We start from the raw sequence: 24,150 nt of genomic DNA, 5'->3' as shown, positions 1-24,150 counted from the left end.
AGAGGCTCGAGGGGAAGCGGAGAGAGAAAGCAGGAGGAGGCCCGGGCGGGGGCGAGGCGGGTAGAGGCCGCAAAGTGGGCCCAGCCGCGGGGAAGGGGAGTGGCGGGAGGAGGGAGGAAGGAGGAGGGAGAGGCGGCGCCGCAGCCAGCAGCCGGCAGGCGGAGAGAGGAAACCTGAGGCGCCGAGGAGGAGCCCAAGAACCACCTCGCGGGAACCTCCCCCGCGGGCCCCCGGCCCCGGCGCACAGGCGCGCCTCCGCCCGCCTCTTGCGGGTCCGCAGGCGGGGCCGGGCGCCGCCACCCGAACACCTGTGCAGGCGCGGACCGGCGGGCGAGCTCCCCCTCTCTGCGAGGCCTTCGCGAACGCCCAGGGTCAGGCTCTGGGGGATGCGGCCCCTTCGCGGTGGCTTCGCCGGGGGACTCAGCCCCAGGCGCTTGTCCCCGCGCGGCTCCCCACGTGACGCCGCAGCTCTCCCCCTGCTCCCCTCGAAACTCCCGCTCTGGGGCGGCTCGGGAACTGCGGGCGCGAACTCGGGCTTCCCACACCCGGGGTGGGGCTGGAGGGGAGGCAGGAGGGTGCCTCCCCGCAGCCGGGCAGGCTCCCGACCGTAACCCTTCTGCTGCGCTCAAGATGAGCATATTTGGCAAACTTTGAGTTTACAATGAAATTTTCTGGGGAGTAAAAAGATGGACATTGTAGGGGAAATTTTATGTATTTGGTGAAACCTGCTCGTAATGTGTTTTTCTAGCTGTGTATGAGAAAACCTGTGCCCTTCACCCGTCCCTCTGTCCCTGTCATGCAATTCCTAAAATGTAAAACCTGGGTAGTTGCGTCTGCAACATAGAAAGTTATGCTGCAAGACTAGAATGGAAAAGCAGCTGTAGCAGAGGGGCTGGAGAATACGCTGTTAGAAACATTATTTTAGTTGAAACTTGGATGGGAGTGTTACAGTGTAGAACTAAGTCAAACGGATGTCATCAGATCAAAAAATGGAACAGCCTTTGGTACCAGCTCAAATGACCATCAGCGAAGGGGATCATGCATCTTAATTGTATGGCATACAAGTACACTAGCAAAAAACAAAAACAAAAAAACTTTAACACTAATTTAAAAAAAGATTTTTTTTTAAAGATTTAAAATATATATACTACAAGTTCAGTTCTTACCATGTGTTTCCCCCAACCACCCATTTCTAAATGCTTTAGATATACGTATTTATTTACTCTTCATGATAATTCAGTTACGTAGGTTTTGTTTTCCTTACTTTACAAGTGAGGAAATGGGATCTGGTCTGATCAATTCCAAAGTCCAATGTTCTGAATAACATAAAATAATTCACCTGTAATCCATCCACCCCAAAATAATGGCTGCTAATGTTCCTAAATGTTTTCTCTGCTAATACTTGTATCATTAAAATGATATTCTGCAGTACACCCATGTTTATACCATCACTATTCCTGATAACCAAAGGGTGGAAACAACCCAAATGTCCATTTTATTGATGAACAGATAAGCAAACTGTGCTATAAATATATGCAATGAAATATTTTTAGCCATAAAAAAGAATTAAGGACACTTAGAAGGTGGACAAACCTCCAAAGCATTAAATGAAAGAAGCCAACGACAAAAGGTCATATATTATATGATTCCGTGCACATAAAATACCAGAATGGGTAGATCCATAGAGCAGAACACAGATTGGTGATTATCAGGGGCTGGTGGAGGAGGTAATGGGAAGCAACTGCTTAATGGGTGCAAATATCCTTATGGAATGATGAATCTAGTTTTGGAACTAGACAGAGGTGGCAGTAGTCCAATAATGTGAATGTACTAGTCACTGAACTGTTCACTTTTAAATGATTACTTTTATTATGTGACTATTACTGCATAAAATGTTTTTGAATGATATTCTGTAGTTTACAAAACTTCTGTATTTTACTTCTGTAAAAAGTTCTGTTTCCTGCTCTTTACAGTATGTCTTCTGAATCCCTTTCTATGCCAATACATTTGAATACCATGGTTTTTTTTGGCTGCATATTATTCTATTGAATTAGAAAATTCACTTATTTCCTAGCATTAGACATTTTTATCTATTGTAAACAGCACTGAGTTTAATAACCCTCTATACATATTTGAAGGTCGTTACTTTTCCGTAGAATGAAGAACTAGAAGCAAAATTTCTGCATCAGAGTAAACATATTTAAAGATTTTTGATATGTATTTCCAAACTACCCCAGTTTTCCCTATCACAGGAATTGTATGAGAGCACTTATTTCTCTGCTTGCATCCATGATATTCTAATATCAAAGGAATATATCATTTTGCTTTTAAATTGTATTCCTTTGATTTTAGAAAGTATACATTTTAAACTCGAATAAAACCCTATTTTGTAGAGCTGAGAGACTTTGAAAAGTACCTTCTTTGAAGAAGCGTGAATAGCATTAGCATAGTCTGTAACCCTGCATCATTCATTATGTTTCAGAACATATACTTATCCAAATGAATACCACCTCCTTGACAAACATTTATTAAATGTCTCTTTTGTGCTAGATTATATAAAGGCACTAAGAATACAGACAGTAAAATAATGCTCCTGTACAATTTGGGCTCAGTCTCATTGAGAGAAAATTATGCAATGATTAATAATAAATATGCAAATAGATAGTGATCTGAATCTAACTTTAGTGATTGCTTTTGCTCAAAACATTTTCCAAAGTGCCATTTTTATTTTATTTTATTTTTCCTGAGACAGAGTCTTGCTGTGTCACCCACGCTGAAGTGCAGTGGTACGATCTCGGCTCACTGCAACCTCTACCTCCTGGGTTCAAGCTATTCTCCTGCCTCAGCCTCCTGAATAGCTGGGACTACAGTTGCATGCCACCACACTCAGCTAATTTTTTGTATTTTTAGTAGAGGTGGAGTTTCACTGTGTTAGCCAGAATGGTCTTGATCTCCTGACCTCATGATCCTCCTGCCTCAGCCTCCCAATGTGCTGGGATTACAGGTGTGAGCCACTATGCCCAGCCCCAAAGTGATTTTTTGGTATTGACTTTATAATCTATGGCAAATTCGTCTGCTAGTTTTTGTGGTAGTAAATACCTCTTAGAGATGGATTTAATGTTTGGAAATAAATGTTATTTGAGTTAAGTCTGGTGAATGAATCAGGTGTTGATTATGTTTTGGGGGTTATGATAATGTAATTACAGCTTTGGCCCCAATGGCGACATGATTACAATTTTATCAAGTAATTAAACCAATTTTATTAAGTGACTACTTGGAATTGATTCCACCCCTTGTGCAATATGGCTATGTTGTGTAGGCCAGTGGCTTTCAGCCTTTTTTGACCCAATCTAGTGAGAAATATCTGCCACAGTGGGAAAAATATTTTATCACAATTCAGTAAACACACACGTAATCAAAACGAAGATTTCACAAAATATCATACCCCTACATCATGTAGCACATTCCAGTATTTCCTATTCTATTCTATCCCATTTTTAAATTGCTTGGATGACACAGTTGATTTTCTATGTCACTAATGAGCACTTACTCACATTTTGATAAACACTGCCCTAGATTTTGAGTAAGAAGTATCTTGTTACATTTGCTCAACTGTTTTCAAGGAATTAGGGGAAGTGGCAGAATCTACTAGTTAAAAATAATTTTAAACAATTAATTGTTATTGCCACATAAAATAAATGGATGGAAACTGCAAAGACTTTGGAATGCTACTGGAATTCCAAAGAGTTCCTCTCATTCCAGGTTTAGCCTGACTCTTTAAATAGCTACTTCCATGGCATACTAAAGAAATACTCTAATCTGAACTTGGAGTATAATTATCAAGCTGCAATGTATTTACCAATACCCACAGGTAATTATCATGATCTATATAATGACTGTGTTCTTAAAATATGAGCCCTATGCTAGCTTTGGCCTTTTTTGAAAAATAGTGGTGGGACTTTTTGTGTATTTTTAAAGATTTGCAATTGGGGAAAATGCTAGAAATGTTATCTAAGTCTCAGTTTAATAATAATAGCTTCTTGTATCAAACTATCTTATGCTTATATGTTAGGATAATATGATGAAAATAAGTTAAATATGTGAAAAAAACATTGTAAACTGTAAATAATGCACATTATTCATTTAGCAGTATTTATTGAATGTCTATAATGTACTAGACACTGAACAACACCACACCAGATTGATTGATTTTTATTCACAAATGGACTGTTCCCTGGGGAAAGTAATTGCAATTCAGTAATTGTAAATTCCATGTCACAAATGCTGTGAATAAAGTACTCTTCATAGCATTCGATTTTGACTTAGAGGAAGCCATCCCTAGGTCTTAAGGACAAGTAGGAATTTTCTAGATGAAATGGGGCAAGTACTGAAACAGAAAACAGAAGGAGGCCCAACGGCCTCAAAGGGACTGGTAGGTCTGTGAAAGAATAGGTTTGGTGTTTATGAAGACTATACTTCTTCTGGGAGAGTAGCAGGAAATGAACGAGAAAGGTAGAAGATGTCGTTTCAGTTTTAAGAAGTTGATTCCATTTTAAGTCGATACGTCAGTATGGCCTAAAAGGCAGTCACATAGAGAACAAGAACATTAGAGGCTTTGGGGCAGGGAAGTGACATGATCAGATTTAGCTTTTTAAAATACAATTCTGACAATCAAGACAATGAATTTATTGGGTCTTAGGGAGACCAGTTAGAAATCTTTTAAAACACATTGAAAACACTTGAGGGCTTATACGGGCATAGAATAATAAGAGTAACAACAATTAAGTATATAGAGCTTTATGTAGGTTAAGCTACGCTTTTATTCATTCCCTTTTTCTTTATATTATTTCATTTAAAACCTGTGATGTGATTTCATAACCAACCTGTGATGTCGCTAGTATGTACCTATTTACCAATGAGGAATCAAAGGCAGAGAAGGTCAGGAGCCTTGTTCAAAGTCACACAGCAGACAGGAGCCCTAGGGTTCCAATGCAAATCCATCTGCTTTTGGAGCACAGGTATCATTATGTAACTGAAGCCAGAGGAGCTGGATCTGAGACTTTTCTGAGAGCAAAGAAACAGCAGAATATGGTGGCAAGAGAGCAGAATCTAGAGTCAAACCACCTGAATTCCATTTTGCATAACTAGAACAACCATTAGGTTGATGCACAAGTGATTGCGGTTTTTACCATTATTTTAAACGGCAAAAACCACAATCACTTGTGCACCAACCTAGTATTTAAAGCATGAAAGACTATTTTAAATATGCTGAGCCTTAGACTCTTTATCCCTAAAACAGAGATGATTGATTACAAAACCTATAAGGCTAATCATTAAAGGCTGTTATGAAAATTAGATTAGGTACTATCTATCTATCTATTTATTTTTGTCACTTTGTCACTCAGGCTGGAGTGCATTAGCGCTATCACAGCTCGCTGCATCCTTGACCTCCTGGGCTCAAGCGATCCTCCTGCTTCAGCCCCCCAAGTAGCTGGGATTACACACATGTGCCACTATGCCCAGCTGATTTTTTGTAGAGATGGGGTTTTACCATGTTACCTAGGCTGGCCTCAAACTCCTGAGCTCAAGCCATCTGCCTGTCTCAGTCTCCCAAAGTGCTAGGATTACAGGTGTGAGCCATCGCTCCCAGCCAAGATGAGGTACTGTATAGAAAGGGATAGCAGAGTGCTTAGCTCAAGGGATACAGAAAAGACAGTCATGTTGAAATATTAGTAATTATAATAAATATTTTTAAAAACCTTAGGCCAGATACAGTGGCTCATGCCTGTAATTAATCCCAGCACTTTGGAATGCCAAGGTGGAAGGATTGCTTGAGGCCAGATGTAGGCAGCAAAGGGAGACTCTATCTCTACAAAAATTAAAAAAAAAAAAAAAACTCTTGGTGATGTATTGGATGTCAGCAAATAAAATGATATATTATGCTTTCTTATATAAAAGATTGCACGGGTGGTGATGCTGAACTGAAAGAGGTAGCCATTTTCGGAAGTAATGTTTCCAAACTTGATTAAGGCATCTGAGCTTCAAATACTGCAGGGCATATAGATTTAAAAGACCCAAAAGATTAGCCAGGCATGGTGGCCTATACATATAGTTCCAGCTACTAGGGAAGCTGAGGCAGGAGGATTGAACCTGGGAGGTTGAGGCTGCAGTAAGCCATGATCACACCACTGCATTCCAGCCTGGGTGACAAAGTGAGATGACCCTGTCTCACCAAAACAAAACACAAAACCACAGACCCAGAAGATAGTTTAGAAACTGTAGGAGAACCTGGTAGTTTAAAAATGAGGCTGGAAGACAAGTCCTTTAGATTGAAAGATAAGTCCAGGAAATAGGACTATAGGGACCAAGTTACAGGACAAAAGGGAAAGAAAGTGGAAAGTATTTAGCACTTCTGCTAAGATTCTGCTTGTACTATTTGTGTGCCCAGCCCGCAAAATGAGAGCCAGGTAAAAACGAAAAATATGTCAGGCAAAACTAGCTGGGTTACGTTAGGTATTGTTCCCTGTATTCCTGTCTCCTCTTACCTTAGTGGTGTTCCGCTCCTAATCCTTGACCCCAGTTTTCCACAATAGCTTCTGGCACCTCACCTCCTTGCTTCTGTGTCTTCACAGTATTTACCTTGAATGTCTTTGACTTCCTTCTTGGATCACCAGCAGAACCAACTTACCATTCACTGCTTTCTGCTACTGACCTTGCATTCCGTGTCATACCTACTATATTAAAAAGCCAAAATTAAAGGGGAAAAAAGGAAATGAACAAAGAAAGAGTGGCTTCAAGAAGCCAAGGAAGCAAAAGATTTCAAGGAGAGTGGCTAATACATCCATGCAGCAGAGAGGACAAATAGAATGAGGACTATAAAGGAGATGCAGTCATGCATATCTTCATGAGGGAGATATGTTCTGAGAAATGCATCATCAGGCAATTTCATTGCTATGCAGACACCACAAAATGTACTTAAACAAACCTGGATGGTGCAGCCTACTCCACAGCTAAGCTACATGGCATGGCCTATTGCTCCTAGGCTACAAACTTGTACACTGAATACTGTAAGCTATGATAACACAATGGTAAGTATTTGTGCATCTAAACACAGAAAAAATACAGCAAGTATATGATATAAAGGATAAGAAAATGGTACCCCTGTATAGGATACTTGCCATGAATGGAACTTGCGAGACTGGAAGCTCTGGGTGAGTGAGTGAAGGGAGGTGAGTGAATGGGAAGACCTGGTATGTGACTGTACACTGTAGACTTTATAACGACTGTACACTTGGGCTACACTAAATTTATTTTTTAAATTTTATTTCTTTGATAATAAACTAAGCTTACCGTAGCTATTTTACTTTATAAACTTTAAAAAATTTTAACTTTTTTACTCTTTTGTAGCTTAAAACAAACACATTATACAGCTGTATGAAAATATTATTTGTGTCCTTATTCTTAAGCTTTTTTCTATTTAAAATTTACTTATTTATTCTACTTCTTAAGTGTTTTTTAAAACACAAACACACACAACAGCCTAGGCCTCCTCAGGTGCAGGATCATCAGCATTGCTGTCTTCTGCCTCCACATCTTGTCCCATTGGAAGATCTTCAGGGCAATAACACGTGTAGAGTTGTCATCTTCTGCGACAGCAATGCCTTCTTCTGGAATGCCTCCTGAAAGACCTGCCTGTGGCTCTTGTTGAGGAGTATGTTTATTTACACCAGCATCACCACAAACACACATGTAATGCATTGTGTTATGACCGTATGACAGCTAGGACAGCACTAGGTGGTAGGAATTTTTCAGCTCCATTATAATCTTACGGGACCACCATCCTACACGTGGTTCATTGTTGACTGAAGCATCATTAGGCAGCGCATGACTATAACTGGATTTGGCAGTTAGGAAGCTCCTGACGCCTTTGAATGAGAGCAACATCAATAAACAGGCCTGTTTCTAGAAGTGGAGAGAGTAGGGGAGAGTGATCTATTTAAAAAAATAGTGGAATAAACTTTACACCTTCTAATTTTCTCCAGAAGTAGAAGGAATCACCCTCTGATAGTGGGGAGATTTTAGCAGGAAATTAAAATTTGTAGTCTTCATAGGTGATTTACACATGTTTAATTCTCACAACTACTGTTTGGAGTGGGTGTTATTATCCCCACATTATAAATAAGGCACCTGACATAATCAAGTTAAGAAAACTGCCTAAAGTCATACGACAAGTATGAGGCAAATTTAGTACTCAAATCCAGGTCTATCCCCACATTCTCCACTTTTCTTAAAGCATTCAGATTTAAAGCCACCAAGGGGAATGGGAAAGCATGGATGTGATTACAGCAGCAGTAGTAATAGCAGTATAAATATTATTACTTATAATAAGTATATAGTAATAGTAACAATGATGAGGAAGATGTATCGGTGGTACTGATGATAACAGAGGAATGAAATTTCTACTGCTCAAAATTTAACTGCAGTCATGGCCTCATATCTAACTTTATGCCATAAAACGTAGTGCCTCTGAGTACTTACAACTAATGATCCTACTTAATACAAATAACTTTTCTTAGTTTAAATTTAGCCTCAGAGTGTCACTCAAGACTACTCTTTTGTCATAATCTAAACATACCTTAAAAATATTTTAAGCCTTAACTCTGATATAGATTTATATTTATTTTTATTTGTACAGTTATGGAACATATTATGAAAATTATAAATATGCAAACCACAAACATTCCCTTGGAATCTTGAATTGTATTTAAGTGACACAAAAAGAATTGTACTTTTGGACATTAAAGTTTAAATTATTTTAGCACTTGCTTTCTGAATTGTGGAAGTCTAAGAGAGTAGTACACTTGTCTATCAGAAATGTAATTTATAAAACTGGCAGAATGGTAGCTATAAAATTATAGAAAAAGCCATGGAGTAGGCAGCATGAATGTTTGAAAGGTAATAAAGTATAACACAGCTATCTATCAGGGAAATAAGTCTTTCTAAATTATAAACATTTTGTATAGAATGGAGGGACTTACCATTTAAGCGTGTGACATTAAAACTCATTTTGTTGAAACTCTTTTAAAATAACATATATTAAGATGTACATATTTACGTCCTAAAATAGATGACGTTCAACTTGAATTGCCCTTTAGTGATGATTCCAATAATAGAGAGTGATTGTCCTCTGGGTATATTGAGGATTACTGGATGATTTCCCCTACTATTAAATGGCTCCATAAAGCTATGCCTTCTTTATTCTTGTGTCTGCTTTTTAGAGATTTTTTTTTTGTCTCCTTCCTTATCAATGCACATTCCTCATGGCTGTCCATGTACTCACATGAATTCATTCATGCCTGTTGTAACATTAAACCTGTCCATACACTCATACACTAAATCCATCCACCACACCCATGCACATGTAAATAAAGGTGTAATCTGCATATGCCCTTGCTTATTACCTACAATGCTCCTTTGCAGGCTCCCATTCCATTTTCCACCTGGCCTCCTGGTCTTGGCTTCATTTCTTACTGCTCCTGCCACTTAAACTCCTGATTGTGTAGGTGTACCCTTCAAGAGCATGCTGTCTGGCTCAAGCCTGTAATCCCAGCACTTTGGGAGGCCAAGGCGGGTGGATCATGAGGTCGAGAGATCGAGACCATCCTGGTCAACATGGTGAAACCCCATCTCTACTAAAAATACAAATTAGCTGGGCATAGTGATGCGTGCCTGTAATCCCAGCTACTCGGGAGGCTGAGGCAAGAAAATTGCTTGAACCCAGGAAGCGGAGGTTGCGGTGAGCTGAGATCGTGCCATTGCACTCCAGCCTTGGTAACAACAGAGAAACTCCGTCTCAAAAAAAAAAAAAAGAGCATGCTGTCTGATTGTAGTTGGCCAGCAGCCTCCAGCTAGTGGCTACCCCTCCAGAGCTGCAGCACTCATACTCAGGCCTCCCTCCCTCTCCCCCACACTGCTCTCAGACAATGCCTGGGTAGAGTGAGGTACTATTGTTGAACCATTTCAGCCTGACACAAGCTTCTTCTAATGGACAATCTTTACTAGAGGCCTTCCCAATCACCTGGTCAAGACTTCTCAGAGCTCCACTGCAGCCTGGAGCTCTTCCTACCCCATTTTTTCTGCTTCTCTCTTTATTTCACAAGTATCACACCTGCTTTGTGGTTTGAAATCTCTTCCCACCTACTCCTGCTCCTCTCCCCTTAATTTTTCACAGATGTTTTCACCAAAACATTGTTTTCACATATTATTTTGGCTTGGTGTCTGCTAGAGGCTATGAACTGACACACCTGGAAAAAAATGGCCTGAAAAAGCAGGCAGTAAAATTAGAGTTGGGGACTGCTCACTCATGTTTGGCTGGCAAGGAGGATCTGATCCCAAGTGGAATGTGAGAAATGAATACTGCTTGGGAATGCATCCTGGTGGAGGGAAACAGCTTTGCTAATGTAAATAGTTAGGCACTTGGGAGATATAGAAAGAGTGATGTTTATAAGAATAGTGCTACTGACTGGTTATTTCAACGTTCTGTGGATTCCTGCAGAGGGATGAGAAACTGAGAAATAATAAAACAAAATGGCAAAGTATGAGAGACAGAGAGGTTGTTTAACCTGGAGCACTTTCTTGGGTCAAGGAGTTTAATTAACATCATTGCAAGAAAAACCTCATCTCTACCCCCAAAGATGGGGCAAACTCACTGCATAATATCTCTCAGAAGCCTAGAGACAGTGATGGCCTATTCTGAGTGAACTGGAAATATTGGAGTTGTCATGGCAAATGGTAGAGGAAGAAAAATATAAAGGTTGCTGGAAGTGGATTCATAATGCAAGGCCAGAAAGCCACAGCATTGCACGTTATGTTCCACGGCAAAGCTCAGAAAACAAGTTATTCTCCAAGGCCATGAAGAATGCATTGGTGAGAGGGGCACTAGCATCAGTAAGAAGTTTAGTGGTGGCTGTCCATGTGGGCCAGAGCTGAAGCTGTCACAGAGTTGGGTTCATTAATAGCAATAGGGACAATAGCAAGAAGGCAGAGGTAACAATGCTTAATTGCCAGAAGTCAGAGGGCTGCCATGACTGTAACTGCCAGCAATATTGGAATAGCTGTCAAGGGGCATGACCCACAAGAAGTTGTGGAAATGACTTACAGAATCTGGTATCTCCAGGGGAAAAATAGAAGGGCAGGCAAAGAGATTGCCATTTGCCATCTATCATTAGAAACAGGCAAGAACAGAGATGCAGCAGGACAAAGGTGGTTGTGCCAATAAAAGTTCATAATTCGCTCTTCAGTTCCTGCATCTGAGATGATTTTCAGACCCATAATGCAGTGATGGAGAGATGGCTGCTCCTAAGGAACCACAATGCAACACCATAAGTATAAACTGTAATGATTTCCACAGTCCTGCCCCAAAGGGACCTGTGCCCATTTACTTATGTGATTATGCACTGGAAAAAGAAGAATAAACACATGCAGAGGGCTTTGGACACACTGCCTGAGCTGACATTGATACTTGAAGACTTAAAGTGTCATCATGGGCCCCTGTTAGATTTGGGGCTTACCATGTAGATCCTTAGTTGGGGGGTAAGAACCATCATACCGTCGAAGGCCAAAAAGAAGCCTCTGAAACAACCACTTTCCTGAGCCATGATAGTGAATCAAAAATAATGTTGCATCCCAGAAATGATGACAGACATTAGTACCACTGTGATGAATAACTTTATTTGTCAACTTGGCTGGGCCACAGTGCACAGATATTTGGTCAAATATTATTCCGGATGTTTTTGTGAGAATGTTTTTAGGTGAGATTTATTTTAAATCAGTGGACAATAAGTAAAATGTATTGCCATCCATAATATGAGTGGGCTTCATCCAATTGGTTAAAGGCCCTAATGGAAGGAAAAACTGACCCCTTCAGAGCAAGAGCAAATTCTGACAACAGACTTTGTTCAGACTTCATCTGCAACATCTTCTCTTCCTAGCTTGCCAGCAGACTGCCTTCAGACTTGAACTGGGACTCTTTCCTGGATTTCCAGCCTGCCAACCCCCCTCATCAGATTTTGGGTTTATCAAGCTTCTACAATCATATGGGCCAATTCCTTAAAATCTCTCTCTCTCTCCACACACACACACACACACACATCCTTTATGGTTTTGTTGCTCTGGAGAACCCTGACTAATCCAACCACCATTAAAGATTTAAAGGAAGGGGTGGTCCCAATCACATCTCCGTTAACTTCATTGAAACCTCCAATCTGACATCTATAGAAACCACATGGGTTCTGGAGAATGACTATAGATTTCTACATGTTCAACCAAGTAGTAGCTCCAATCATAGTTGCTGTGTGAGACATGATGTTGATGGTAAATCTGTCAGGCCTCAGTTTTCGAGTATGCTGCCACTGATTTGGCAATTGTATTCTTACCTATTCCAATCAGAAAAGAGGATCCAAAACAGTTCACATTGGCATGAAGTGGACAAGATTAATTTACAGTGTTGTCCCCAGACTATGTTCATGTTGCCCTCTATCATTATCTAGTTTAAAGAGTCTGTAGCATCACATTGATCCAATATATCCGTGATATAATGCTGATCTGGCAGGACTAGCAAGAGGTGTCTTGTATGTTGGAGGCCTTGGGAAGGTACATGAGCTCTAGAAGGCAGTACATAAGACCGCTATAGAACCGGGGACCTGCCACTTCAGTAAAGCTTTTAAATGTTCAGTGACCAGGGCCAGGCCCAAAGTAAAAGACAAGTTGCTGCATCTTTTGTCTCCTACTGAGAATGAGGAAACACAACACCTGTTGGACTTATCTAGGTTCTGGAAGAACCCTGTCCACACTTAATATTGGAACTAATACAGCTTCAGCCTGTAAACTGGGTGATATGGAAGGTGGCCAGCTTTGGGTAGAAATTGGAACAAAAAAGAGCTCTGAAGGCTCAGGCTGCAGTTCAAGCACTCCTACCACTGGAAGATGAGAGATGAGGAAGTCTGCCACAGAAGCATGTGTATAGACATAGGGAGTCGACATAAAGCGAGAAGATTATTTTGTGTTTCATGTTAATTCCCCTAGAGAGTATCCATCTTGGAAAAGGCACTGAAAAACCAAATAGTCAAAATGACTCGGCCAGTTGATGTGAGCTAGCCATCATCGATGGCCATTCCAGAATTGCAACAATGAGCACATGAATTGAATGGCTGTGGTAGCAAAGATGGGCCCTGTAAACGAATCCTTTACTTAGGCCAGTCTAACGACTTCTGCCTCAGAATATGCAGTCTATCAGCAACATAAACCAACAAGAAGGCTGATATCGCACTATTCCTCAAGAAGACCAATAGCTATTTCGTGCTGTTGAGCTCTTCTATCCTAGGAGAGCCAGCAGTTCACGCGCAGAGTGATATACACTAGATCTGGGTTTGCCTTTTCTGCAGCCAGCATTATTACCCAATGGTGTATAGAATACATGATTCACACGCACAGAATTCCACACAACATGCCGTTTGACCAGGGAAGCCACTTTAAAGTGAAGAAGGTGCAAGAGTAAGCTCTTGTTCATGGAATCCACTGATCCTTCACCATCCCAAAGTAGCCAGCCAGATCAAGTGTTGGAAGAGTCCACTGAAGCCCAGCTGAAGAACCAACTCAGGCAATAATCTGAAGGATAGTGCTATGATTTGGATATGGTTTGTCCCCATCAAAACCCATGTTGAAATTGGATCTCTAACGTGACAGAGGTGGGGCCTCGTGGAAGGGGTTTGGGTCATAGGGGCAGAGAGCTTGTGAATATATTAATGCCCTCCCTTAAGGGTGAGTGAGTTCTTGCTCTTGAGGGAATGGATTAGTTCCTGAGAATGGGCTGTTAAAGAAGTCTTTCTTCCTTGGTTTCTGTCTCCTGCTTCCTCTCTTACCATGTGATCTCTTTGAACATGCCCACTCCCCTTCCATTTTCTGCCATGAGTTGCAGCAATCTAAGGCCCTCACCAGATGCAGCTGCCCAGGCTTCAAACTCACAGCACTAGAACCATGAGTCAAACCTCTTTTCTTTAAAAATTACCCAGGCTCAAGTATTCTGTTATAGCAACACAAAGCAGACTAAGACAGTTGGGGTGACATTATTCAGGGTTCAGTATTTCCATTAAATCAGAGACCTCCATCTGACACTGAGTCTCCAAGTGAAAGAATATATGAGCATAGGAACCAGAGAGTAGAAGCAGCTGTGACCCACCTATCATCACTCTCAGTGACCTACTGGAGAACATTTTGCTTCCTGTACCCACAACTCTGAGCTCAGAGGGAGTGAGGTTGTCATCCCCAAAGAAGCACACTCTTGCCAGTGGGATGGGACAGGTCCCACTTAACTACAACTATGGCTGCTCTCGAGAATTTGGACTCCTTGTGTCCAGAGACAAGCAGGAAAGAGAAGTGACAATCTTCGTGAGGGTAACAGACTGAGGGAAGCAGGAGGAAGTAGGGCTGCATTTTCCACAATACAATCTGCTTGGGCATCTCTTGGTGCTGCATTGCCCAGTTATAATTATGAATAGACACATGAATGGGCATATTAGCCTGAGAAGGTGTGATGACCAAGGAATCAGATCCTTCAGGCATGGGAGTTTGGGTCATACCACCAGGTAAGCCACCAGGAAAGGCAGAGGTGATTGTGAGAGGGATTTAGAAAGAACAGTGGAGGAGGGAGACAATGAATACCAGTTACGGTTCTGAGATCAGCTGCAGCTTCTAGGGCTGTCGTTTGTGCTGCTAACCTCCCTGTTAGAACTTTCCTCTCAGAAAGAAAGGCTCAAAGGAAGCATGGAGGACTGCCCTATGAACATGTGTGGGAACATGTATCTGTGTACATGTTAAGTCGTAGCAGCCATGTGGTATGCCAACAAGATGTCCCTTCCAAAAACCTGCTGTGAGGAACATAGCTGGCTGACGACATCTAGCTGCTGCATGTTCTAACCTGGCACAGCATTTGTGCTAAAGCCACACTGTCCCCAGGCTGCTCCTGGCTAATGACAGAGAACAGTGAAGACACTAGCACTGGGCCATTGCTCTCCAGTGCATGACTGCTATAATGAACATTCCATGCTAGGGCATACTTGCCATTGGCCTGGTTACACTGTAGTCCAGGGCTCTTTCAACAAGATCCTCCTTCCTTTCTTCTCTCTTTGCACAAGTCAAACTTGTATTTTGTGATACGTCCCCTACTCTTGCTCCCTTTCTCCTTTATTCTTCACAGACATTTCCCCCCAAAAATCTACCCATCTCATTCTTTCTTGGTGTCTTGCTTCTTGGAGGACTTGAATGAAGACAAATTATCTTTTGATATTTAGAATCTCCTGCAAACTTCAATATATGCCTTAGTTCTTTTGTATGGCTCTACCAAAATACCAGAGCCTGGGTAATTTATAAAAGACAGAAATTTATTGCTTACAGTTCTGGAGGCTGAGAAACCCAAGATCAAGGTGCTGGCAAATTCGGTGTCTGGTGAGGACTGCTCTGTTTCTAAGATAGCACCTTCTTGCTGTGTCCTCACATGGCAGAAGGTGGAAGGGCAACAAAGGGCTAGCTAGTTCCCTCAAGCTCTTTTATGAGGGTACTAATCCCTTCATGAGGGCACAGCCCTCATAACTTAATCACCTCCTAAAGGCTCATCTCTCCCTCACTTTTTTTTTTTGAGATGGAGCTCTTGTTGCCCAGGCTGGAGTGCAATGGCGCAATCTCAGCTCACCGCAACCTCCGCCTCCCGTGTTTAAGTGATTCTCCTTCCTCAACCTCCCTAGTAGCTGGGATGACAGGCACGCACCACCACACCCAGCTTTTTTTTTTTTTTTTTTAGTAGTAGAGATGGGGTTTCACCGTGTTGGTCAGGCTGGTCTTGAACTACCAACCTCAGGTGACCCGCCCACCTCAGCAAGGCTCATCTCTTTATACTATTGCATTGGGTCTCAAATATTTGAATTTGGTGAGAACAAAAAATTCCAAACATAGCAATATGTGTTAATTCTTGCTTTATTCTTCTGCCATCTTAGATAAATCCCACTTCAGTTTAACCCTTTAGTTTCACCCCTTGAGTCCTCCACCCCTAGCACATTTCCAGGCTGTTTTTGTGAATCTGTACTGGAATCTGGCATTCAGGCATACTTTTAAAGACCATATCCAATTAGGTCAGTCCTGATAAGAGTCTTTTTTTTTGAGACAGAGTTTTGCACTTGTTACCCAGGCTGGAGTGCAATGGCGCGATCTCGGCTCACCGCAACCTCCGCCTCCTGGGTTCAGGCAATTCTCCTGCCTCAGCCTCCTGAGTAGCTGGGATTACAGGCACGTGCCACCATGCCCAGCTAATTTTTTTGTATTTTTGGTAGAGACAGGGTTTCACCATGTTGACCAGGATGGTCTTGATCTCTTGACCTTGTGATCCATCCGCCTCGGCCTCCCAAAGTGCTAGGATTACAGGCTTGAGCCACCGCGCCCGGCCGATAAGAGTCTTATGGTGAATTTGTAATAAGATTACTGACCTTGGACCATTATTGCTTTTGAAATTAAGCTAACAGGTGCTTCACATCATCAATGCATACATTATCTGATATCATTTAGCAGACAGTTTTAAAAACATATTAAACTCTTTTCACAGATTCACACATCCCGTCTGAGCCAACTGAGCTGTGGGTTTTCAAGTTAATTTTCCCCACACCTTTCCAAATATATTGCTGGATCTAAATTCCTAGGATTCTCTAGTTAAAGCATGAATTTATTGTAGAATCATTAACATTTGAGCTGCCCACTCAAAAGGAGTGTTCCTACAATTGCCTCTTTTTTCAGCTAATTTTATATTTCTCCATTTTGCTGTATCCCAGTTCTCTTGCCAGCTCTTCCGTTTCATTTTTTGTTGTAATATTCCATTACTCCTTCTGCTTTTGCACTCAATTGTCCATTTACGGGCAGCATTTTCCTTTTATTCACCAAGTAAGAGAAACCCAACCTTTGAAGTCGTAATGTTCCAGAATAGTTTTCACATGAGTACAGATCTTTTTCTTAATATACTTTTCAGCTGGTGAATTCTCTTCTAACAGAAAAAGATTCCAAGATAGGGCATACAAGAAAGTCTCAGTAAACTAGGTTAGTGCTAATTCCATAGATACAGTTGAAAGTTTCCCAGGTGCCTATGATTATAGAACCATCTTTGATGCAACCGCACATTGATGCAATTGTATTTTACCTACAAAATGTTCATTCACAAAGCTCACCCAGGTTTCCACTGAATTGATTCTAACATAGTATATGCATATCTGTAACTGCCTCAATATAACCATCTTAGAGAATCATATCCCTGAAGGAGTTTCAGTTCCACTGTTTTCTCCCGTTTTCAGGCAGAATTGTACAGACACAAACCAGGTGGAACAAAATGCTCCCCAGAAAAATTAATCAATAATCTCACCCTAGAGTACAGACCGAAATTTCTTCTTTGATCATAAAAATTTCTCTGTTGTAGTTCAAATCTGTTTTTATTATGTCTGATATAGAAATTTAAAATTATTTTTTTGAGACTGAGTCTCACTTTGTAGCCCAGGCTGGAGTGCAATGGTGCAATCTTGGCTCACTGCAACCTCTGCCTCCTAAGTTCAAGTGATTCTCCTGCCTCAGCATCACAAATAGCTGAGATTACAGCCACGTGTCACCACACCCAGATAATTTTTGTACTTTTTTAGCAGAGTGGGGGTTTCACCATGTTGGCCAGGCTGGTCTCGAACTCCTGACCTAAAGTAATCCGCCTGCCTTGGCCTCCCAAAGTGCTGGGATTACAGGTGTGAGCCACCGTGCCCTACTAAAATTCATTTTATGGGTATTTTTACACAATGGGCAAACATATTCTCCCAAGTTGTAACTACGTATTTCATATACAATTTTGTTAAACTACGATTTTTTCCAAAATACAACTCATTCATTCATTCAATACATATTAACCTCAAAACATCCTTTTAACAATTTTACACAACCTTTGTACAAAAATTATACAGCTTCTATCTTTTGAAAATTATAATGAACTCATAGTTTCTTTAACAAACTGAATATTGCTTGAGCCCAGGAGTTTGAGAACCACCTGGGCAACATAGCAAGATCCTGTCTCTATAAAAAGTAAAAACAAAAACAGACTGAATATTTTCCAATTATTGCGATCATTTTTAATGCCAGCTTTGTCACTTTTTGCCCAGTGACTATTCTCTCTAGGCTGCACTGTCTTATTTTTAACACTTAATTAGGCATTTCCAAAACATCTTTAGTGTTTGACAGCAATAAGATGTATTAGGCTCTTCTTGCTTTATCCTCACCTAAGATCTGGTATCATATACCTTACAAGGAGCCTTAGTTCTTTACTGAAGGATTTTTTTAGGAAAAGAACTATGGGGACTATGGGTTCAGATTGTATTTTTCCTCATGACTATTGGAATTAATTTGAACTGAGATCTAAGAGCAAGTCAAAGCCAATTGAAGTACATGAGCAAGAGTGTTTTAGGCAGAGAGGAGATAAACTAAGACAAGAACATTAACAAGCAGTAAAGTAATGCACACTAATTTAGAAGCAGATGTAAAGGGACTAGGGAAGCACATCAAAGCAACGTCATACCTAGTCTGGAAACTGAGGAGTGTTGGTCAGGAAAGGCTCTCTAAACAAAGTGACGATTGGCTTAGGTAGTAGGCATTTCTGGTGCTCACCAATACCCAGTTCTCTTTCCCTTCCTGAACATATGGAAAGCTACACTTCCTGGCTCCTTTCTAATTAATTAGGCTACGTAGCTAGCTAATAAAATGTAAGCAGAAGTGGTGTGTGTCACTTCCTGGCTGAGGCAGTGAAAGACCGTCTGTGGTTCTCCAATCCCTCACTCTTCCCATGACAAAGTGGCCAGCAACATTCCAGATGACAGACCTCTGACATGTACGTCCTTGAATGACCAGAGGAAGCAGAGCACCTCGCTGTCAACCTACAACAGCCTTGGTATGAATGGGAAATGATCTTTTATGTGCTGGGCTTCTGAAATCTGTAGATTGTTGATTGCTGTAGCAAATCCAGTCTATTATGACTAATGTAACCTCGTATCTTCTTTATACCTTGGGTAAGCTTATCCCCTCTTGGGTTGGTATGGTAGGAGAGCAACCAGAAATCAAGTTACCAATTTGTAACCCAAGCTAATAACAAACAGGAAAGTTAGATTTTTCTGTCTCCTAATCCAAGGCTCCTTCCAGGAAGTGATGTGGCCAGGCAAAATAGACTTAAAAATATCTGATCTGGGCCAGGTGTGATGGCTCATGCTTGTAATGTCAACACTTTGGGAGGCCAAACTGGGAGGATTACTTGAGGCCAAGAGTTCAAGACCAGCCTGGGCAACGTAGCAAGACCCTGTCTCTGCAAAAATACATTAGCCAGGTGTGATGGCACACACCTTTAGTTTCAGCTACTAAGGAGGCTAAGGAGGGAGAATCACTTGAGCCCAGGAGCTTGAAGTTGCACCACTAGTGTGATTGCACCATTAGACTCCAGCCTGGGTGACAGAATGAGACCCTGTCTCAAAACAAAACAAAACAACAAACAAACAAAAAACCCTCCATCTAGTGTGTTTACACTAGTTGTGATCAAATCTGTGGGAGCTATAACAGGTCTTGAATCCCTAGAAAGTTCTGGAGATCATTCCTTTCCTTATGATAATTGGCTTCACTTGCATGTGGCTCTTCTCCCTGTGCCATTATTCCCATGCAGGGAAGGGGATGTGAGCCTGTAGCAGAGGCAGCTGGGAATGTTGCTGGTACAATGGAGTCTTAGCGGGACCCCCCGCTCTAGGTGTCAAATTCCCAAAGGCTTAGTTTATCTCAATCATGTGGTTGTACAATGTAAACAATTTATATGTATATATCTTGTCTATGTCTTTATTAGTCAAAACACATTCTTCTAAACTCACTAACTTAATACAGGTATTTCTATTAATGTAACACAGACACACACATCATACACAGAAAAGTTCCAAGTATACTTAACTACATAATTACAGATTTTAAAATCCTTTATCGACCCCTGTTATGAATCATTTTGTTCATTCAATATTTACCTTCTGCTCATATTGCTGAACACAGGGTCTTTAAATAAATAAATAAATAAATAAATAAATAAATAAATAAATAAAAACCCCATGAGGACAAGGACTCTGTTTTGTGCTCTACACCTATCCCCAAAGCTTAACACAGGTCCTGGCACACAGTGGGCATGAAATACATATTCATTGAATGAAGGGCTCATTTTATAAGGATCACTGGTAGTTGCAATGAAAAGTATACATTGGAATTCAGTGGGACTGGAAGTAGAGTTCAGATGGAGAGCACTGCAGTTCTTCAAACGAGAGAAGATGACTCAGGCCAATGCAGTCACAGTGGGGATGTGGAGAAATGGACAGATTTGAGACATACTTAGAAGGGAGGGTAGTTAGGACTTGGTGATTGATTGAATATTAGGAGCCATGCAGGGGCAAAAAATTAACATTTCCACCTTGGGTAATGGAAGGAGAAAGGGAACCCTGAGGGGGAACAGGTTTAGGAGACCACAGGTACATGATAATGAGTGCAGCTGGTATGAATTCCCATGAGCTATCCAATATCAATACCCTGTAGGCAATTATGTGTATCAGTTCAGTAACCCAGAATACAGCACAGTGGCCTGTGCCTGAAAAACAGGTTTGGGAAGGCATAGCCACAGAAATTTGCAGTCATGTAAATATATGAAAGTGGCCTGTGAGATGAGAGCCTAGGATAAAACCCTGAGGATTATCTACATTTAAGGTTCTGTGTTTTTTTTTTTTTCCAAAGGAATTGGAGCTTGTTTATTGAATTTGTTGCATTTGGTAGGGTACATTTAGAAAATAGCTTTCTTTTTCTCCCATCATTGCATTAAAATCATTATACGTGGGGATAATATCTTGAGCACAATGCGTGAATTTTTGTTAATGTATTGGTATGCAAATAGTCCTGTTTTCATACACTAAAACAATCAGATCAATCTAAGTTGAAACTTCCATCTCACATCCAGTCCACACTTTCTTCCTTCCTCCAGCTTGAGCCTGATCTGGGATCCCAGACATGGAATGGAAAGGGTTCTGTTCTGTTCCTTCACTTTCTTTGGTCTGCATTTCCCCCATTCCTCTCTTGCTCTTGGTTCCCTCCAGGTTAAGATAGGAAGGTGCGATATGGGAAAACATGGAAAACCCATTTTTTTTGCAGTTGGCTGTCAGATGCCCTCTGCCATGACCAATAATAAAATGACCTTCCTTGTGTGGGGGAGCTTGTGATCTCTCTAAGGATGCTTATTACTCATATTCCCCCACCCTCCAACTTTTGGGGACCTCTACTCTTCCTTGACTCAAACAATTCATTATCCAACTGGTTTCTTACCATTACCCACAATCTCCACCTTTTTATTTTTCTAGCTCAGGTCTCTAGCTCCTACATGGTCTGCTTCTTGGGTAGGATCCTTGCAAGATTATGCTGCCTTCCTTTATTAGTCAGGATAGGCTAGGTTATGCTCCTTGCTCCTAAATTTGAGCAGATACTCACTCTCATTCATTCTACCTGACTATTTCAGGTTAGCAGCGAGGTTCTGCTTATTGTAGTCGTTCGTGGACCCAGGATGATAGAGAATGTCTCTTGACTCATGCTTCTATGATAACCATAGCAGGTGGAAAAAAAACCACAGTGAATGCTACCCTTAGTCTTCAAGCTCCTACCCAGAAGTGATACCTCTCTTTCTGCCCACATTTCATGAGCCAAAGCTGGTCACATACAAGGCTAACTTGAAAGAGGGTAAGAAAGTACAATCCACAGGCCCAGAGAGAGAGAAGTATTAGAATATTTTTAAACAACACTGATGACTACCATATCTCCACATGGTCCAAGTGGAACCTGGGAATTCTAAACCCTGGGAACATAGGCTGCTCCCATCGTCTCTCCCGTCTTCCTGCTCACTCCACTGACAGAGCCTTTTCAGCCAGCTTCTGTCTTTATCACACAGACTCTTAAACTCTTTGAAGGCCATGCCAGGGTCTCCAAAATTTTATGTTTGGCTCTAATAAGAGCCTGAAGGCGGGCCAAGGAGTTTTTGCATTTCAGTGATCATCTAACTAAAAGGAAAGGCCATTCATTTGTGGAAAAACAGCAACCCTAAACTTCTCTGAGCCTTTACTTTCTGCCTCTCTCATTTAGCTTCAAGTGGAGTAGCACACCCCTTACGTCCTCTGTGTGATCAGAAACAAGCCACAGCACTCCAAACTTGGTCAGCAGCTCTCTTTCAAGAAATCTTCCAGTGAATTCCTAAGTGAGCAAAGACACACAGGGCAAGATCTGTCCACTCTTAGGAAGTTATGCTTCTCTTTTTAAGAAGAAAGGAGTACATGTCATTTGTTTTCAGCTTAAATTTGAGACATCAGGGTGAGTCTCATTTAGCATTTTATCATAACTCCAAATGGACTGAGCATGAACTACCAAAGGTAGGAAGAAAATCAGGAGGGCATAAATTCTTGGGAGCCAAGGAAGAGAGTTTCAAAAAGAAAGAAGGATTCCAACAGTTTGAAATCTGTTGAGAGGCCAAGAAAAATAAGAACACAAAAGTTTTCACTGGATCCAAGGGAAAATGTCATGGCCTTGCCAAGGATGGTTTTAGCGCAACTGTGGGGAGTAAGTTACGTAACTGTGGGCTGAGGAGTGAGAGGGAGGTGAGGGGGTCCGGACAGCCATCATTGCAAGCACACATCAAGCAGTGTGCCTGTGATGGGGAGAGGTAAGTTGGGGCTCAAGGGGAACATGGGAGTGGAAGGTTTATTTTTTACAGTAAAAGACTTGATCGGGTTTAAGTATCAATAAAAAAGGAGCTAGTTGAGAATGAGAGTTTAAATGGATGATAAAATGGTTTTCAGCAGTAATTTTTTCATCTCCAAAAGAAAACAAACTCACATAACTATGTTACAATTCAATGCAGAGCTGCTGGTAGGCAGTGGGATGCTAGTACAGGTGTACAGGGGTGCAGGGGATAAGAACGGGAATATTGTCTCAGTGTGAAGAATAATGGTGCTTGGACAGCTGTGTTTTTTCATTCAACAAAGTAGATATGTTCATAGAGCTCTAAAATTTTATAAGCATTTTTGCATACTCAAATGAATACTACTCTAGTCTTGGTGGTGAACAAGAGGCTTAACTTGCTCTCCTGGTGCTATTTATACAGCTAATTAAACTGAATCTTATGTATTTCATTGCTTATTATAGGAAAAACCCTAAAGGTACCAGTTAGCATTTACAAGAAACTAATCTGCTAAGTGCTTTTTGTCTCCCAACTCCCACTCAAGTACTTTGCTGCAGCAACAGTCATCACGCCCCTCTGGACATGTAAACCTTTGATTTATTTAATTTTGGGTGATTATTTTTTAAAAAACAACTTCCTGTGGTATGTGTAACAAAGATGTGTTTCCCCACCTTCATTTCAAACTTGTTTCCAAGTTTAGTTACATGGATTGCTAAATTTGATCTGGAAATGTTCTTAGACATAATTTCAAAGCAGGTCAGTATTTCTGTCTCTTTCTCTGACATGGCTCCTCACTGAGCATCCCACCCAACCATCTAGTACTGTGTCTAGAAAGAGTAAGAATTCATTCATTATCAGATGAAAGAACAAATGAAAAGATGGATGAAATAATGTATGAAAGATAAGGAATACTGAATGTATGAAAAGTAACATGTAGGTCTGTCTCCATTCCAACCTCCCTGTACAAATGCCTTACTGAGCAATCAAGTCTGGAAAGCTCAAGGCTGCATGTTTCAGACTATCTTACATCTCACTTTCCATATATAGCTTCACTTCTGCCATGGAGATATATTAGACAAAAACTGGAAGATGAAAGTGGCTCTTGTAAACTGGAGAGCATATGTCTGCCAATTTCCCCCAGAGGCCATTTATTTTTCTGCAGCAGTGGTGGTCAATGTTCTAGTATCTGCTCCTTACCCTTGCAGGTATGTGGAGGCTAATGTGCCTTGAAATTCTAAGAAAGAGATTGTTTTAGAAACAATAAGCCTGAGGCTGTGTGGTGGTAGAATCAGTTGTCATGGCTG

The 24,150-nt window shown here is 41.1% G+C and overlaps 1 long non-coding RNA gene across 3 annotated transcripts in view; it reads right to left on the bottom strand.

Moving 5' to 3' along the window:
• Window positions 1-4,196: 4,196 nt before the first annotated feature.
• The window catches only part of LOC144577019 (uncharacterized), a 45,166-nt gene continuing 25,212 nt past the window's right edge, over window positions 4,197-24,150 (bottom strand). The window contains exons 2-4 of one of the 3 annotated variants that reach the window (XR_013520163.1): window positions 6,546-6,734; window positions 4,884-5,064; window positions 4,197-4,575 (exon numbers count right to left, since the gene is read on the bottom strand). This is a non-coding gene — a long non-coding RNA (uncharacterized LOC144577019). Of the gene's footprint in view, window positions 5,065-6,545; window positions 6,735-24,150 lie in introns of all 3 variants that reach the window. The other 2 variants (XR_013520164.1, XR_013520162.1) reach the window with 2 other exon arrangements.

The sequence above is a fragment of the Callithrix jacchus genome, chromosome 7, assembly GCF_049354715.1.
Source record: "Callithrix jacchus isolate 240 chromosome 7, calJac240_pri, whole genome shotgun sequence".
In the NCBI taxonomy this organism is placed as follows: Eukaryota; Metazoa; Chordata; class Mammalia; order Primates; family Cebidae; genus Callithrix; species Callithrix jacchus.
The sequence above is the reverse complement of the archived record's forward strand: the minus strand, read 5'-3'. Positions and strand labels throughout refer to the sequence as shown.